We start from the raw sequence: 18,188 nt of genomic DNA on the forward strand, positions 1-18,188 counted from the left end.
ACAACTTTTAAACTACAATAACGATGTACCCTTAATTACTTCCATCCACGCGAGTCTAACATTACAGTTTTGTGGGGGTTTTGGGTGGTACTGGGGTTCCTGGAAACCCTTCTACCTCCAGGCTACACTCCCAGACCTATTTTTATGTTTTTATTTGGAAACAGGGTCTCTTGAGCCAGTGAGGCTGGCTTCGAACCTGCGCCATCCTACTGTCTCCGCCTCCCAAGCACAGGGATTACAAGTGTGCACCACCACGCCCAGCTACAGTTTTTTTTTTTTTTAAATAAACACAATTAAGACTTCTAGGAGCATTTTATAATAAAGTAATTCTAATTTTCTTTGTAGATAGATCAAGCACCTCCGAAATACAAATTCCTATACACAGTGAGCATTTTACTTTAAATGAACAATTAAGTAAATGAAGTACGTGGACAGCCTTAAGATGAGCTGGTATCTATCATATGCTCAGCCAGGCAGGCAACAAACCACAGTGCCAAATGGGAAGTGTAATGGCAAATAAATTTTAAGACTAAGTTAACGTTCATAATTAAATAAAGAAAATATACTGATTTGCTAAAATAAATAAGACGTGATGTATTAACACTTTAATATAAAGAATGAACCAGAACATTTATAAACAATGAGTGAGTCTTAAGAATAGTTTACTAAGATAAACACTGGCTAAATAGAAGTGCATACCGTGAAGCGCTATGGGTGGTAAATGTTCTCACATACTTTTGTTACCTTGAGGTAGATAACACATGTGTACCAAATTCGGCATTCATTTTAGTTGCTGCTGGTGTCATGTGTTTTAAGAAATGTGTACAGTATGAAAAACTTGAAAATATTAGCGAATGAAAAATGTCTTAGGAAAAAATAGATATTTTTATGCAATTATGTACAGTCTCGCTGTGTAAATTTCAAGGCAAGATTTTGGTTTCCTGTGGAACAGATCACTGTTCTATGAGAATGTTTACTTGTCTTAGTGCATTTCTTCTGTCTCCTCCTGCATTGCATTATTTTGCTCTATTTTTTGTGTGCAAATGACATGCCAGTTAAAATGAAAACTATCTCATGTAGAAAAAAAAAGTCTGGATTTAAAAAACCAAGAACTAATAAAATCCTTACTAAATGACACCATCTGATTCAAGTAAAAATGACTTAAACACTAGTAATAAAAAAAGAGACAACACACATTTCATGAATACAAAGAAATGTCTGCCAAGTGTTTTAGTTAAGATGTTTCAGAATGCTGCTGTATGTTTTGTGAAGAATTTGAGGGGAAGATTTCATAGCAGAAGGTGTTCATGTGGCCTCAATGGACTTACGTGGTGACCCCACTGGACTGTGCAGCTGGGGGATGCCCATGGATTCCAGCTGCTTGTTAAAGAGGAACTCCCCACTGCTGTTGGGGAGGCCTTCCTCATTTCCTCTCTCCCCAAGCTTGCTGTCGTCTGCTAGCTCAGTGTCTAGCATTTCGGTATCTTCCTTCCTGCTAAAGAACTTGGCCAGGTAACTAGTGTAAGTGTTCTCCTTCTCAGCTTGCTCGTCCTTCCTGACCTCACAGCAGAACTGACTGATGAGAAAGCACTCCTCCCTGCCACTCACAAACTGGCAGTCCCAGGAAGGCTGGTATACAGGGCCTCCCGCTGAGCCAAGTTCACCATTCCCTTTCCCTGCTTCTCTTGGCTTACTGACTGTGAAATCAAGCTTTTCAGTTCTAGCTGGGACACTGAGCTATTCAAGTTGCTTAATTTACCAACAACATCAGCAGGCTCGTGCTGTGAACTAAGTTGAATAGTTCCTGCAATAGAGGAATCGAAGTCAAATCCCTGGTTCTTTTCCTTCTCTTTTTCAGCCAGCTGCTGTGAGGCTTCCTCTAGTGCTATCTGGGCTTTTACCAACCCATTCCTTTCACATTTTGGCTTGCCTTTCTTATCAGCTTTTTCTTTGCTCTGTTCTTTCCAGATGGAAAGAACTATAATAAGTTTGGGTTCATAGTAATGGATAACTTCACTCTCTCTCCAAACCAAGCTACTTAAGAATGATGACGACCTTGCTTTGTAGTTACACATATGGCTACACTCCAGATCACAGTACTTGTTTTCGTGATGATCTGGGGACTGCCAACAAGGCTCAGTAGAGTAACTGGTGTCAAAAGCAGGATCCTCCAGATACTTTTCTCGGTCTCCATCCAAATATTTTCGAGGATCAACTTGTACTTCTTCTTCGTCCATGCCATCAGACAGTGCTCTGGGGTCCAGCTGGACTTCATTAATATCAAAGTTGTTATGCAGAGGCAAGTCATGCTCCGAAAACTGACAGTCGTGGAACCTTTCCCAGTTATAAATGTGACTGTGAGTTTCATCCATAAGCAAAGTATCATCCACTTCATCTTCAGTGTGAAAAGGATGGCTGGAAATGGGCTCATCCATTGGGAAAGAATATATACTCATGTACAGATGAGAGAGGGCTTCCTCTGCTGTCAACTGGTCCATGGGGCTAAATGTCAGGATTTGTTCCAGGAAATCCAATGCTTCTCAACTAATTCCTGGAAGCAGCTGAGTTAAAGGTTTGTGTGGCTCAGTCATGTCACTTCTAATGTAAACTGGAATTACGCTGAGAAGCTCCTGATGATCTTCTTCATGTACAACAGGAATAGATTCTAAAATCAGTTGCATCTGCTCAAGTTCATGTGCACCTGCAAAGAGGGTTTTACCAGTCAGCATTTCAGCAAAGATGCAGCCTGCAGCCCACATGTCAATGGCTTTAGTATAATTATTAGTAGAAAGTAAAAGACGTGGAGATCTGTACCATTTAGTAACCAAACCTTCAGAAAGATGACCCTTATGGGAATGATGAGGATCCATGATCCTTGCGAGACCAAAGTCACCTGTCTTCAGCACCAAGTCTTCAGTATTAATGAAAAAACTAGCTGGTTTGAGATCTCTGTGCAGTACATTTCCAGAATGGATATACTTGAGCCCCCACAATCTAAATGTACACCATTTTGAATATGTTCCACTTATAAATAAAAATTTAAAAAAGGAAAAAAGAAAAAAGAAAAAGAAAAGAAAAAGCCAGGTATGGTGGTGCAGATAAGGAAATCAGGGGTTTAAGGAGTCTATCTACTGGCCCACCAAAAAAGCATCACACATTAAATAATAATGAACAAAACCAACTTTACTTAACTAAATTAACTTCTAAATTTTAAATTTACTTAACTAAAATCAACTTAATTAACTTCTCATTAAGTCCTTATTCTCTCATATGAACATATCAACTTAAAAGATTTTGGCTTCAGCCCACTGGACTTATGTTAATAGTCCATAATCTGGACCTACCAAAGGCAACAAAAATAGACTATAAAATTTAAGAAAATTATGCACTTCTGAAATATATATGCTGATTTACATGTATCACTATTTTGAGAGCACAATTAATATACAAATAGAAATAATTACAAGACAGTTAATTTCTTTTTTACCCCTTTTCTACACAAATGAAAAAATTTTTAATATGAATACAAAACAACCAATGATTTTTTAAGTTAGAATTGGATTTACTTCTTTCAATTTAAGATGTTTATCTGAGCCAGTTATGGGTTTGCCTCAAGCCCCTTTTTATTTGTCTCTCATAGCCAAAGCCACCTGTCTTTTTCTTATTTTGTTATACTGGATCTGAATTCTGCAAACTATTTTTATTTTTTGCCAGCTGACTTGCAGTTCTGTCAATAGCAAATGTAGAATGAGAAGAGACTAGAGGATAAAGAGAATTTTTCCAGAAATATCTGCCCTGTAACTTAAAAAAATGACAGATTTTTTTCTGAATTTTTTGGAACTCAATGGCCCTCATACTGTGACATGAGCTAAGTTTGTGATTTTCTTCTGTATGAACTCTGGTGCCCTCTAATATAATCTAGTGCTTACTGCAGTCAATGTCATCACTGATCACTTAATGTTAATCTCTAACTGGACCCTGCAAGTACATTCTCTCCAAGCCAATGTTTTAGAAAACGAGTCTGAAACAGAATCTGGTCAAGAGACACAGAGCATACTAATAATTTGAACCAGAAAAATTTAATATAGATAACAAAAAAAGTCAAATACAGTTTTTAATGGTGTGCATTGCAGATCAAAATCAAGGCAGGTGATTTTGAAGCCTCACCAAGTTTGTCATATAAAATTTATGGCACTATTTGGTATGGTATGTGACCTTGAAACTTAGAATGGGAATACCTCAGTAGACTCATCCAGAACTGAGAATCTTTAAACACTAAGCCTCTTTTAGCCTTCCTTGTCAGGAAAATTAGCTTGCTCTCCCTTATGTAAGGAGAATAGCCTTCTTTTGCTTTTGAAACCCGTAATGACTATCTGGGACAGACACTTTGCCCAACTTCTCTTCACCACTAGAACTACAACTAGAGTCAAGTCTCAATTTGCTCTATACAATCAAATATAAGTATGATCCAAAAAGAAGTAATGTATTCAACAAAAGCATTGTAAAATATTGTTAATATATTTGGCAGAATCCTGGAGAATATTATGGAGGTAGATTTTAAGGGTATCATACCAAGAAGGGCAACTATAATTTTATTATCAAGAGAAAATATTTGATATGAACATACTTAGGAGAGATATTAGATTTAATGTGTTGTCTTGTGCCTCCATAAATTATTCTAACAGTTTAGTCAGTTGCTTAACTAAGAGTTAGATTCGATGTTGACCTTTGTTTAATGAGGCTGAAAGGCCAAAACTTCCCTAGTATGATGTAGAAAAAGGATTATAAAGACTTAATAAGATAACCATGTTGGAGTGAACTTATGAAGTATAATCTACACACACACACACACACACACACACACACACACACACACACACACCTCAACTCCATCCTAGAAGACAGTACTCTCACTAAGGCATTGAGCAATATATTAATGAGAGTATCCTCCAAAATATCTGTGTTGGCCAACTGTATTGGGGCAGGACTGTGATCCCAGAAACTCATGAGGCTGAGACAATAGGATCAAAAGTTTAAGGCCAGCTTGGACAACTTAAAAAGAGTCTTTCTCAAAAATAAATTTCAAAAAATTAGAATAGGAGTGTGGCTTAGTGGTAGAGTTATTGCCTAGCATACACACACACACACACACACACACACACACACACACACACAATCTGTAGTGACTTTAATTTCTATACCATATATCCAGTATGGTTTTGGGAATTTTGGCATGCAGATAGGATCCCTTATTATATTTAGGATTCTAACGTAACATACTAAAACCTAGCACTTCACTGCCAAAGGCATAATGAGCACCCAGAATAGTTGGATACATGACAACGGGTGATAATGGCTAATGTATCATAGTACCCTAAGGAATGAAATATACATGTAGACTACTTGAATGCTGCTTAATATGTAAGCAGAAAAAAGCCTCCTAGTTTTCATAAACTACACTCTGACTTGAATTGCCATGATGGAAAGCCATCACTTCTTTTTTTTTTTATTGGTGCACTGTATTCATACATCATAGTGGGATACAAACTTTTGTAGACATACATGTACACATCGCCCAGTCAGCCCCCACCCGATCCCCACCCCATTCTCTCCCCATCCCTCCCTCCCATGCTTGGCTTAGTGGTTGACATCTAGTATTATAGCAATTTATCCAAAATTAAAAATGATAATCTCACATAACAGTTTCATTTGTCTGATACCAAGCTTTTGATGACTTAAAGATAACATTTCAATATTTCTTTTTACTTTCTTTCTTACCAGAGAATATTTTTTTCTATTTTTTTAGGTGAAACTATCATATATTTATATATTTATTTTTCAGAAAAAAAATCAATCCTAATATAGAAAATGGACTCTAGATACCCAAAACGATCTTGAAAAAGAACAAAGCTAGAAGATATATATTTTCTGATTTCAAACCATATAAAGCTACAATAATTGAAACAGTGTAGTACTATTCTAAAGGCAGATATATAAACCATTGGAGTTAAATAAAAGCCTAGAGCTAAATTCTTCCCTATATTGTCAAGTTATTTTTGACAAGATTTTCACGAACATTTGGTGGTGGAAATAATAATCTTTTAACTAAATATTGTTGAAACATAATAATTACATGGAAAAGAATAAAGTTGGACCCTTACCTAATCCCATATACAAATATTAACTCAAAATAGAGAAAAGACCTAAATAGAAATCTTAAGACTATAAACTTTTAGGAGAAAATCCGGGTCATAAAACCTCACAACATTGAAATTGGCAGTGATTTCTTAGATATGATTTCAATGGCACAGGCAACAGAAGAGTATACAAACTCCCTAAAAAATAAAAAATAAATATTGTATATCCAAAGACAATGTAAACAGAGTTAACAGTTACTAATAGAATGGGATAAAATATTTCCAAATGCTATATCTGAAGGTATATTAATATTCCAACTAGAAATCCTAAAAATTAACAACAATAAAGGCAAACAATACCATTTAGAGATAGGTAAAAGACTAACATAAATAATGAATCTCCACAGATAACCAATCTTAGTTGTCTGTTGGATGGAAACTCTTGTTTCTCTGGTTCTGGTGTGTGTTACCTATTTCTTCTTTGTAGTTAATCTCTTTGAGTATTTTCTCTAGTGCTGGTTTTGAAGACATAAATTCCTTCAGTTTCTGTTTGTCATGGAAGCTTCTTATTTCTCCATCTAATTTGATAGAAAGTTTTGCTGGGTAGGAAATCTTTGGCTGGAAGTTGTTTTCTTTCAGAGTTTGGAATATGTTACTCCAAGCCCTTCTGGCTCTCATGACTTGGTTTGGGAAGTCTGGAGTGATTCTAATTGGTTTGCCTCTGAATGTCACTTGGCCCTTTGTTTTTGTTGCCTTTAAGATTCTCTGCTTGGCTTCCACATTGGTCATTTTGACAATTATGTGGCATGGGGATCCTCTTCTCCGATCCTGTCTAAAGGGAGTTCTATAAGTTTCCTGGATCTGTGTATCAACCTCTTGCTCTATGTTTGGAAAATTTTCTGCTATTACTTCCTTGAAGAGATTGTTGATCCCTTTGGTTTCACTTTCTTTTCCCTCCTCTATTCCAATTATTCTTAGGTTAGCTCTCTTAAAATGGGCCCATATTTCTTCAATATCAGATTCCTGCTGTTGGATATTTTTTCCTAGATTAGAAACTATGCGTTCATTTTTGGAATGATCATCTTCTAGGAGCGAGATTCTATTCTCCATGTGGTCTAATCGGTTGTTTGTACTTTGAATTGAGGCCTTTACTTCATTAATTGCATCCTTTATGTCTTTTTGGCTCTCTCTGAGTTCTTTTCGAAGCACCTCTATTATTTCTACAGTTATTTTCCTGATTTGATCTTCTAGAAATCTCTGATTTTCTGTTTTATTGGGTTCTGATGTTGTGGGGTTGTGGGCATTCATTGCTCCAGTATTATTCCTCTTTCCCATGATTTTGGGAGTTTGTGCCTTCTCTGGGTTCTTCCCTTGGGTCACTATGACTTCACTTAAGGTATTCTGGATCTCTAGTCTGTAGTATCTCAGATTCCACTACTCCTTTACTGGGTTGTATCACAGAGTCTCTGACCCAGAGAGTCGATAGAGGCTGCTTTAGACTGTGGGGGGTGCCAGGTTGCATGTTCTCCTATGGTGTGATATCTCTGCCACCGCCCCTCCCCCACTGGGTCAAGTCCCAGGGAGTACAGTACTGGGATTTCTCCTCTGGGGCCCGCCATTTGACTCACTGCTCTTGAGTACGCAGATGTAGCTGTACTGGATTCAGTGAATTCTCTGCTGCTGCCGCCGGTGGCAATATGGCGCCGCTCCTACACCCTTGGCCATGAGGCTGGCGTATTTCTTCTTGGTTTTGATTTCCACTCTGAATCCCTGCAGCGTGTGCTGAGCTCAGCTACTGGGAGCTTTAGATTTTACCTGCGCTGAGAAATCTCGCCTGGCTGTTCCGCAGCGGCTCACCTCGGCTTGCTGTAGCCGTCCGGTGAAGTCGCCGCTGCCGCCGGCAGTATGGCACTGCTGCCGTGGCCTCGGGCGTGAGGCCAGTTATCTCCTCTGTGGCTCTGAGCTCTGTTCTCAGTCCGCTTTCTCTCTGGAGCCTGGTGATTTTTTTGTTTCTCTGGTGATGGTGTTTTCTGGCTATGAAAGGCGCTGATTTTGTGGTAATGGAGATTAGTTGTTAGCGGGGCTCTTAAGCCCCGCTTTTCTCGGTCGCCATTTTCCCGGAAGTCTCAAACCATCACTTCTCACACAATTTCCATGCCTAAACATTTGATATCACTCTTTTTTGAAGGAAAAAAAAGGACCCTTTGAAGAAAGACTCTTTTTAATTATTGTAATTATTAGGAGGAAAGATTTATTAGTGCTACTATTGTATATATTGCATATTTTCTACCAAAACTTCCTCCAAAAGATCTGATGTTATTTAAAGAATGATTGTATAGTGGGGGGACAGAAATTCTGAGATTTGAGAAATAATTTAACATAGTCTATGAAATAAAACTAATTATTTAAGAACCCAAAATGTCATTCCAGTCTATCAGTTAAAGTGAAGGTTTACAAATGGCAAGGAGATGGATGGAAAAGGAGCTTATGTTTGAACCATAGTGACCCCTCCGGTACCCTATAGACATATTCTGTGTTTATATCTCCAATTTTTAACAAATAATTGAAATAGATATTCTTTGAAATTTGCAGGATTCTAATATTGGCTTTTTGACTAATAGAGTTGGAACCATTATCATAGGAAATAGTAAATGAAAAGCAATATCACATAAATTATAAAGATTAACATAACCATCAAAACCTTGAAAAATGAAAAAGTGGTGATTCCTATCACACTCTTAATTAACTCACCTATTTGTAGTATGTAGTGGTCAGATGAATATTAGAAAATTCCTATGAATTATGATGAACTTAATCAGACGGTGACTACAATTGCAGCCTTCCCAGTTATAGCTGTACCAGAGCAAACTGACATTATTTCCATACTTATATATGCAGCTTTTGACCTAGCTAGAGCTTTTTTATCATAAAATTTGTGAGCACTGTAAGCTGTTTGCTTTCACCTGCTGAAGCTGACAGTGAACTTTGCACTGTAGTCTCTGTATCCCAGCAATTCTCCTCTCTTCCATAAGACAGTCTCCTAAGATTTTTATCATCTTGACATTCTATCTGGTCTACGGCACACTAATGTAAATATTGATGATATCATGCTGATTATATAAGAAGAACAAAAAATAAAAAGTTCTTTAGGTACCTTAGAATGACACATGCAATTAAAAGATCAGGAAATAAACATCACAAAAAATCCAGAGGTCCTACACATTAAAGAAATTACTTGCCAGAGATCTGGTGCATGTCATGATATTTCTCCCTATAAGCTACTTATCGTGGAAAAAAAGCACAGTGCTTTTTTGTACTTGGGAGTCAATAATTGAGTATAATATTTTAAATGAACTACCAAGTCATTTGTAAGGCTCTCAGTTTCAAGTAAGGATCAAAGCAACAGAAATCTCTGTAACAAATCCAGCCTGCAGTGTGAGCTGCTCTTCTTATTGGGCCTGGGGATTTGTCAGATCTAGTAATACTCAAAGTGCTCACAGCAAAACAGAATCTGTATGCCAAGAACCAGTAGGTAGGAGAACTCTAGAAGAAACCTCCAAGATTTTGAAGCAAAGCAATGCTCCCCTTTTTTGTAAATAATGATTCCTCATTTAAAAAAATAAATTCTGGGTTAATTCAGAACTTTGGAAGAAATTAAACATGTAATTTGGGATACTAGTGATCATGTTACCTGAGCTTCTTATCATGACCTGGGCACCCATGAGTTTTCTTTCATAAATAATAAAACTGGGTACATGTAGCAACCTCCTATTTTAATATCATAGAGATGATATACAACAGCCAGACTGAAGCACATTTCAAATTAATAATGATAGCTTAGTCTCCTTTGATACTAATTTCTGTTGCATAGTCTCCAATTTTTCAATCCTCCTTGTATAGTTACTCATGACAAATTAACTGAAAAAGAAGAAAAGCAACTCAGCACTGACTTAAAAATAAAGAACTGAAAAATTGACCTAATGGGCAGTGGCAAAAGAAATTTTAGAACACTTCAAGTAGTAGTTTTGATTGTCTACTTTACTGGATTGAGAAAAGTATAGGTCTACACTGGTATATATATATATATATATATATATATATATATATATATATATATATATATATATATTATATTTCACGGTAAAAGAACTACAGGAATGGACTCATGCCCAAGGAATGAACTAGTAATATAGAAAAGTTTATTATCCAGAGTTATGGTCTAAATGAAAGATGAATTTGTTTATTGATGATAGATCCAGATGTGGGAGAAAGAATAGACTAATATATATATATTATAATATATATAATATATTATATATATTATATAATAAACTAATATAATATAAACTATATAATAAACTATATAATAATAAACTAATATAATATATATATATATGTGTGTGTGTGTGTGTGTGTGTGTGTGTGTGTGTGTGTGTGTGATTGCTAGCCAAATATCCATTTGGCTAGAAGACAGGAGCTTGGAAGAAACAGGATTGGAATATTACTAACAAGAAAGTGTTGGAAAATGTTATGTGGATGGATCACTCAGAACAACATAAAGATTAAAGATGTTCATGTCTCAATTAAACAGTAAATAAAGAACATCCACTGCAAAGAAAGAACTCAGTAATTGGGTAAGCAAATGACACTTTCTGTGAATGCCATCCAGCCCATTTCCCCAGATACCCTACAACTTGCATAATGGACTAATTGGGGCAGGGAGAAGTAGCTATGCTAAAAGGAACAAAGGATATACATAGAATTAACAATGACTTAACTAAAGGTGACCTGGTTACCCCTACTCTTGAGTGCTGAATCCAACAACAGAGATCAACACAAAGCCCAATATTTCATCTGTCCTCAAGAACAACAGCCAACCATCTGGTGGCATGTTGATTACATTGGACCTGTTCTATCATGGAAGGGTAGAAATTGGTCCTCACTGAAATAGACAAATGTTTTGGAGATGGATTTTCTTTTCTTGTCCACGTTACTTTTGCCAGCACCACCATCTGTCAGCTCAAAAATGCCTTATCTACCATAATGGTGTTCTGTAACACATTGTTTAAAATTATTTCATGGTAAAAGAACTACAGGAATGGACTCATGACCAAGGAATGAACTAGTAATATAGAAAAGTTTATTATCCAGAGTTATGGACTAAACGAAAGATGAATTTGTTTATTGATGATAGATCTAGATGAGAGAGAAACAATAGACTACAAGAGATCATCTGGTATCTCCTACCCTATATCAAGAATACATGGTCCAACAATCAAGAGTGGAAATGGAGGAAATGGTGTATCTCATGCCACGGAAACATAAGACAAAAAGGAGAATAGTCTTATGACTGAGGGAAATTAGGTTTCTCCTAGACTTCACTCCTTCTAATTTTTCACTTCTCTAAGTTTTAACACCACAACATGTTTGAGTACTGTGGATCATTCTAGTTAATCATCAAGCCTGAGCATGATATAGAGAACTTGTGCCTCAGTCCTCCCATTTGATATTGGTGATATGTGGTGTATTGAATATCCACCTCATGCTATCCATTGCTATAAAAGATGCTTTAAAGTTTTATCCTTTATGTATCCTAAGTGCTATTGTATTTTTCTTTTCTGATTATTTATTTTGTAAATAAAATTTATGAATTTATAAAAATCCCTTCTACTCCTAGTCTATTAAAAGTTATAAGTGATTTATTTTATTACTTTTTCTCCATATAAAGGAAAAATCTGCATGTCTAGCTTTGGGGAGTTGTTTTTGTTAAGTATTACAATAGTAGCATATTAAAAAATGTATTCCAAACTCAATATCTCTCAAAAGAAGTTCTTTTAAGTCTACACATTTATAGAGCTGCTTAAATGGCTCTTCCAAACTCCTTTAGGCTTGACCCTCACTGAACTTGATTTATGTCTGTTCCATGTGTCTCATTTTTCTGGGACCAGTGGATTACTTGAGGCATAATATTTTCTTGATATTGGGAAAAGATGGTTAAAGGAAATAGTGCATTTAACATAGGAATTGGACATTATTTTTACTCCTGTCCACATTCTATTGGCCAAAGTAACATACTCAACAGGACATGGAAATACATTATCTCTCTACTTTCAGTAACAACAAAATCCCATGTGAAAAAGGCATGGATATGAGGAAAGGTGAGAAATAGAAACAACAATGCCATGATCCAAAAGACTATATTACATATAGGGTAACATTCCCACCCCACATCTAGGTCTTATGTGTTAGTTCAGTAAACAATTAAATTCAAGTACATTAATAAACATTCCTGGGACAATCAAAGTCATCTATAGTCACTATCATCATCTTTTTTACCCCTCTACTGTGCTTAGTGAATATGTTTTAATTTTTTATGATTTATATTTAGGATTTCTGTGTTCCACTGAAGGAGATTCCTCAAGATATATGGCCCACTCTATTGGCAAACATATATTTGTACATTTTCTCACAAAATACAGAATTCTTTTATTTTCTGCATTCTTATTCAGTATTCCTTTTTTTTTTTAACTGAACTGCCTTTGGTAATTCTTTTAAGATTAGTTGAAAAATTTTGTCTGTGACAACATTTTATTGTGGCCTCACTTAATTTATAGTTTAGCTAATTATAGAATTCTAATGGAAAGTTTCCCCCTCGTTAGTACTTTATAGATTTCATTTTTTAATTCAAGTATCTGGTTTTGTGTAAGAATATTTGCTATCTTGTAGTCCTTCTTTGCATATAAGAACTTGTCTTGTTGGATTTAAGATATTTTCTCAGTCTGACATTTTTCTACTTCAAAATGGCTTAGAATTTTCCAAAATTAATGACACATGCAAAACTAAAGATCCAGAAACCTCACTGAAGACTAAGTAGGATAAATACAAAAACACATGTCTAAGCATATCATATTTACACTTTAGTAAACTGAAGGCATAAAGAAAAATTTTGAAAAAACCAAGAGATAAAAGTTATCTAACATATATATAAATAATTATATCAGACTTCTCTTTAGAAACCATGCAAGTGAGAAAGAAAGGAATTAAATGTTTAACATGTGGGGAAAATAATCACCAACCTAGAATACTAAATCCAGCAAAAAAATCCTTTGAAGTGAAGAAGAAACATTTTTTTTGAGAAGCAAAAATTGAGGAAATTTGCCAATAGTAGACATGCCTTTAAAGAAATGTAAGAAGTTCTTTACAGAAAAGGAAAATTACATATTATTATATTATATTACTATGTAATATAGTATATATACTATATATAATAATGATATGATATGTATTATAACTATATAACAAAAGAACATAAGAAGTTAATGAAGGTAAAAGAAGTACTTTATCCTTAATTTAACAAATAAAAGTTTGCTCAAAATAATAATAAAAAGAATATGTTCAGTGATTAGAGCTTACAGGTAAGTGAAATGAATAACATTTACATTTTAAATGATGGGAGGATAGAATACAAGCACTACAATGTTACTTAAAAGTAGACATGGATTAGTTGTAAATATGCATTATATATCTAAGCTAAGAGGAAAGAATCATATAATACACTCAATTAAAACCAGCAATAGAAGAAAAAAAAGTAGAAAACCATATAAATAAAGAACAACAACAAAAAAAAACAATGGCAACTGATAGAAAACAAATATACTAGGTACTAAACCAATGAAATCACTAATTACATTAAATGTGAATGATCCAAATATATCAATTAAAATACAGACTACATGAGTGGGTAAAAAAGAATAAATGGAACTATACATTGCCTAAGAGAAAAACATTTTAAATATAAAGATGTAGATTAAAAAGTGAGGATGTAGAGAGGTCTGGAGCTCAGTGGTAAAACACTTGCCTAGCAGGTATGAGACTCTGATTTCAAGTTATTGCACCACATATCATCCTAAACATGGAACTAAAAAAAAATGGAATTGTTATATTAATTTTGGACAAAATAGACATCAGAGCAAGAAAAATTATGAAGGATAAGGAGGGACATTATGTGAGGATAAAGAGTGAATCCCTCAAGAATAAATAATATTCTTATGTTAATCCTTGGTGCACCTAACAACACAAGACATATGACAGAACTTCTAGAAAAAGAGATGATCTATTATTTTACCTGAATTTCTACATCCATTTATTATCAGGTAACAAATACAGAAAATCAGTAAGAATACAGTTGAACTAAATATCACCACCAATCATCTGGATCTAATTGACATTTATAGACTACTTCATCCAACAGAAGTAGAAAATACATTCTTTTCAACACAAATGGAATATTCACCAATATAGACCACATTCTGGACCATAAAATATACTTTAACAAAATAAAATTATAAAAGCAAATTTAGCTAGTTTTTGTGGGAAGTATGCATCTTTTGGCACCCATGTTTCTAGTTTCAAGCGTCTATAAGCCAGGAAAAAATATTCAGTGTGTTTAAACTAACAATTAGTTATACTGAATTTCTTTTTTTTTTTTTTTTTTTTTTTTTTTTGCGGGTCTGGGGATAGAACCCAGGGGTATTCGACCTCCGAGCTACACCCCCTGTTCAACTTTTTTTTTTTTTTTTGAAACGGGGTCTCACTGAGTTTCAGAGGGCCTCACTAAGTAGCTGAGGCTGTCGGCAAACCCTGATGCTCCAGGTCTCAGCCTCCTGAATGCTGGGATTACAAGCGTGCGCCACCACACCCAGCAGTTATACTGAATTTAAATAGAAAAAAAAATCAGTTGTATATTTATCCTTTAGAGTGCACATGTATCATCTTTTAGAAAATAAAATTGTGTACAACTAGGATAGAAAATTTAATTTGATAAGAAATTCTATACTTAAGAACGGAGAGAGCCAAGTGTGGTGGCACATGCTTGTAATTCCAGTACTTGAGAGACTAAGGCAGGAGAATCTTGGTTTGCAGACAGCCTCAGCTGCTTAGTAAGGCCTTCTGCAACTCAGTGAGACCCTGTTTCAAAATAAAAATAGGGCTGAGGGTGTAGCTTGGAGATAGAATGCTCCTGGGTTCCATACCTAGTGCTGCAAAAAAAAAAAAAAAAAAGAATGGAAAGCCAGATGTGTTGGTGCACACGGGTCATCTCAGTACTTGGGAGGATGAGACAGCAGGATTACAGGTTTGAGGCCAGCCTCAGCAACCTAAGAAAGGAGAGACTCTGTTTCAAAATAAAAAATAAAATGGGGGGAAAGTTATATCTCATAAGTAGAATGCCCCAGCGTTCAATCCCTAGTACCACAAAACATAATGGAGAAAAATTTATTTTTCTGTTATAATGAGTAACTGGCATGTATTAAATGAAAACTGAAAAAGGGCATAAAAAGACTAATATATATCATAGTCATTAAAATAAAAGTTAGATACTTTGTATAAAAATTCCCAATTAAATAATATTAAATTAATTTTTTTGCTTGTCTACTTTTTTGGGATCGTACCATTTGGCATTATGAGCCTACTGAAATTTGGCTTCATTTTTTTCTTGAAAATTTTAAAACACAGAAAGAATATACATAAGCATTTTCCACATTCATCATGGCACCTGGATTATCATATTCTCTACAATATTATTGAAGTTTACATCTACCTTTAACCAACTAAAGAGATTCTTATATATAATTTCCAAATTATAAGTACATGGAGATGTTTTCTAATACTTATGATCTGAATATGAAAGATACTTTTGATCATTTTCACTCTCTGTCCTGAAATATTCCCAGTGATAGTCCACAAAATATTATAATAAAAAAGAATTTGATGTGGGGAACTACTTGGCTTTACACAAAATCTGCTCCAAATATTTTTAATGATTTGGCAGTTTATAACTTCATGCTATTAGAAATTTCTAATCATGATAGAAATACTTGAAAAAGTTACTCTGGAAGCATTTCATGGTTGAATACTTTCTCTTATTTTACATTCCTCTTCAAATTAACAAATTCTATTAATATTATTCTTTCTCAATTTCAAAATAACTTTATGAATTGTTGATTTAGTGGGCCAACAGTAACTGATGGGGCACAGTCAGTGAATATTTTGGAGTCTTCAAGAAATGGTGACTGTTTTTAGAGGCAAACTACCATACTCAAACAGGCAAAAGTATTAGAGATAACCAAAGATCATCATATATTTTGAAAACATTCAACTTTTTATAAGATGTCCTGAGAGATTTTCCAAGACTTCATGCATAGACTTCTCATGTTTTATTTTTAATTCCCACAGGCTCTGACCCCTCACTTCCAGAAGCTATTTCATGCTGCAAGTAACTTTGCTGCATTTGTCCTTGTGTGTGTATTGCTCACCCACCAACCTCATCCCAGGTGCTTCCCCTGTCTTCGGAGACTCATGCCTCCATCCCACCCTGTTCTAGCTCAGAGAGTCTGGCAGGCAGCAGAGTAGGTCCTCCTCCCTGCTTTATTGTTTTCTCCCTCTTTCCTGAGAGAGTCACAGGAAGTCTATTATTTCTAAAATCAGCTTAAGTATATTTATTTTATAGTTTTATTAAAATTATCCAACAACTTCACCTCTCATTTTCTCATATGATTTGCTGTTTTAATGGAATGTTCATCTTTCAAAGACCTGAAACATTTTCTGGGTCTTTTTCACAACTATAAGGCATATAGTATATGCAATATAAACATGGTTCCAAAGACCTGAACTTTCATGATGGATGGGAGAGAAACTGTTTATCTCGAGATGATTATGGATAAATTCATACACAAAATATGCCAATCTCTTCCCTCATGCCCTAATCTCCTCTAAAGGCCATACCTCTTGATACTCTTACCTCTTAATATTATCATTTTGAAGCTTAAGTTCCAACATGGGAGTTTGGGAGGACACATATATTCAGACCATAGTGGTAGTGCAAAGAAGTTTATTATAAAGAGATGAGACTTAAAAATAAAATGTGTAACAACTGGCATAAAATACAAGTCCCTGTTTACAAGTTAATTAATAGATGTAAGTTAATGGATATTTGAAGGCAGGATGTTTATGGCCTGAGCACAGCTTGGTGAAAATTATTTTGGCAGCTACGTACAAAACAAATTATTGTAGAGAGAAGGTGACTTTAGGAAGTCTAGTAATATGAGAGTAGACATGAACTAAGTGAAATGTGGTGAGTGCTTAGACAATTTGATAGCATGGGCAAAGAAGAGAAGTCAGAGAATAGAATATTATGTTTTTATGTGTCTAAAACATGCCACACTCTCTATTCAATGTTTAAATGTTAGGTGGAAACAGCTGTAGCTGCTCCAGTAATAAAGCTTACAAAAAAGGGAAGATGACATAAATGAAGGATTTTCTGTGAAATTTGTTTATCTGAAAGGCATAGCTAGCCAAGAGCAAATTGGTGGTAGGAAAACATATGTGAAAATGCAAATTTTCATCAGGTTAAGTATAAATTTTTGGCAATATTACTATCATTTGTGTTTCATAACATAATTATTCACTCATTAAACAAATCTTTATTGCACAGTTTATTCTGTATCAGTCATAATTTCAGGTGCTAGAAATATACAAAAAAACTTAAACAATACATAGGCACAGACAGTAACTTTCTCAACAAGACCCCCAAAGTGCTGGAAGTTGAGCCAAGAATTAACAAGTGGGATGGCATCACACTAAAAAGTTTCTTCTCATCAAAGGAAACCATCAAGAACCTAAAGAGAAAGCCTACAGAATGGGGGGAAGATTAAAAAAAATGGTCAATAGATACATGAAAAGATGTTCAGCATCATTAGCCATTAGGGAAATGCAATTCAAAACTACGCTGAGATTCCATCTAACCCTAATCAGAGTGGCAAGCATAAATAAATCAAATAACAACAAATGCTGGAGGGGATGTGGGGAAATAGGAACTATTTTCCACTCTTGATGAGAGTGCAAACTAGTTCAAACACTGTGGAGATCAGTGTGGAGATTCCTTAGGAAACTGGGAATGGATCCATCATATGATCTGGCTATACCACTTCTGGGTATCTTTCCAAAGGGGTTGAAATCAGAGAACTACAGCAACATATGCATACCCATGTTCAT

The 18,188-nt window shown here is 35.1% G+C and overlaps 1 pseudogene across 1 annotated transcript in view; it reads right to left on the reverse strand.

Annotated features, from left to right (window-relative positions):
* Positions 1–1,230: 1,230 nt before the first annotated feature.
* The window catches only part of LOC308266046 (mitogen-activated protein kinase 6-like), a 41,084-nt pseudogene continuing 24,126 nt past the window's right edge, over positions 1,231–18,188 (reverse strand). Inside the window, exon 2 of the transcript in view lies at positions 1,231–2,994. The product of the transcript in view is annotated as a mitogen-activated protein kinase 6-like (transcript). The remainder of the gene's footprint in view (positions 2,995–18,188) is intronic.

Source organism: Muscardinus avellanarius (assembly GCF_963383645.1).
Source record: "Muscardinus avellanarius genome assembly, chromosome: 8".
Taxonomy (NCBI): domain Eukaryota; kingdom Metazoa; phylum Chordata; class Mammalia; order Rodentia; family Gliridae; genus Muscardinus; species Muscardinus avellanarius.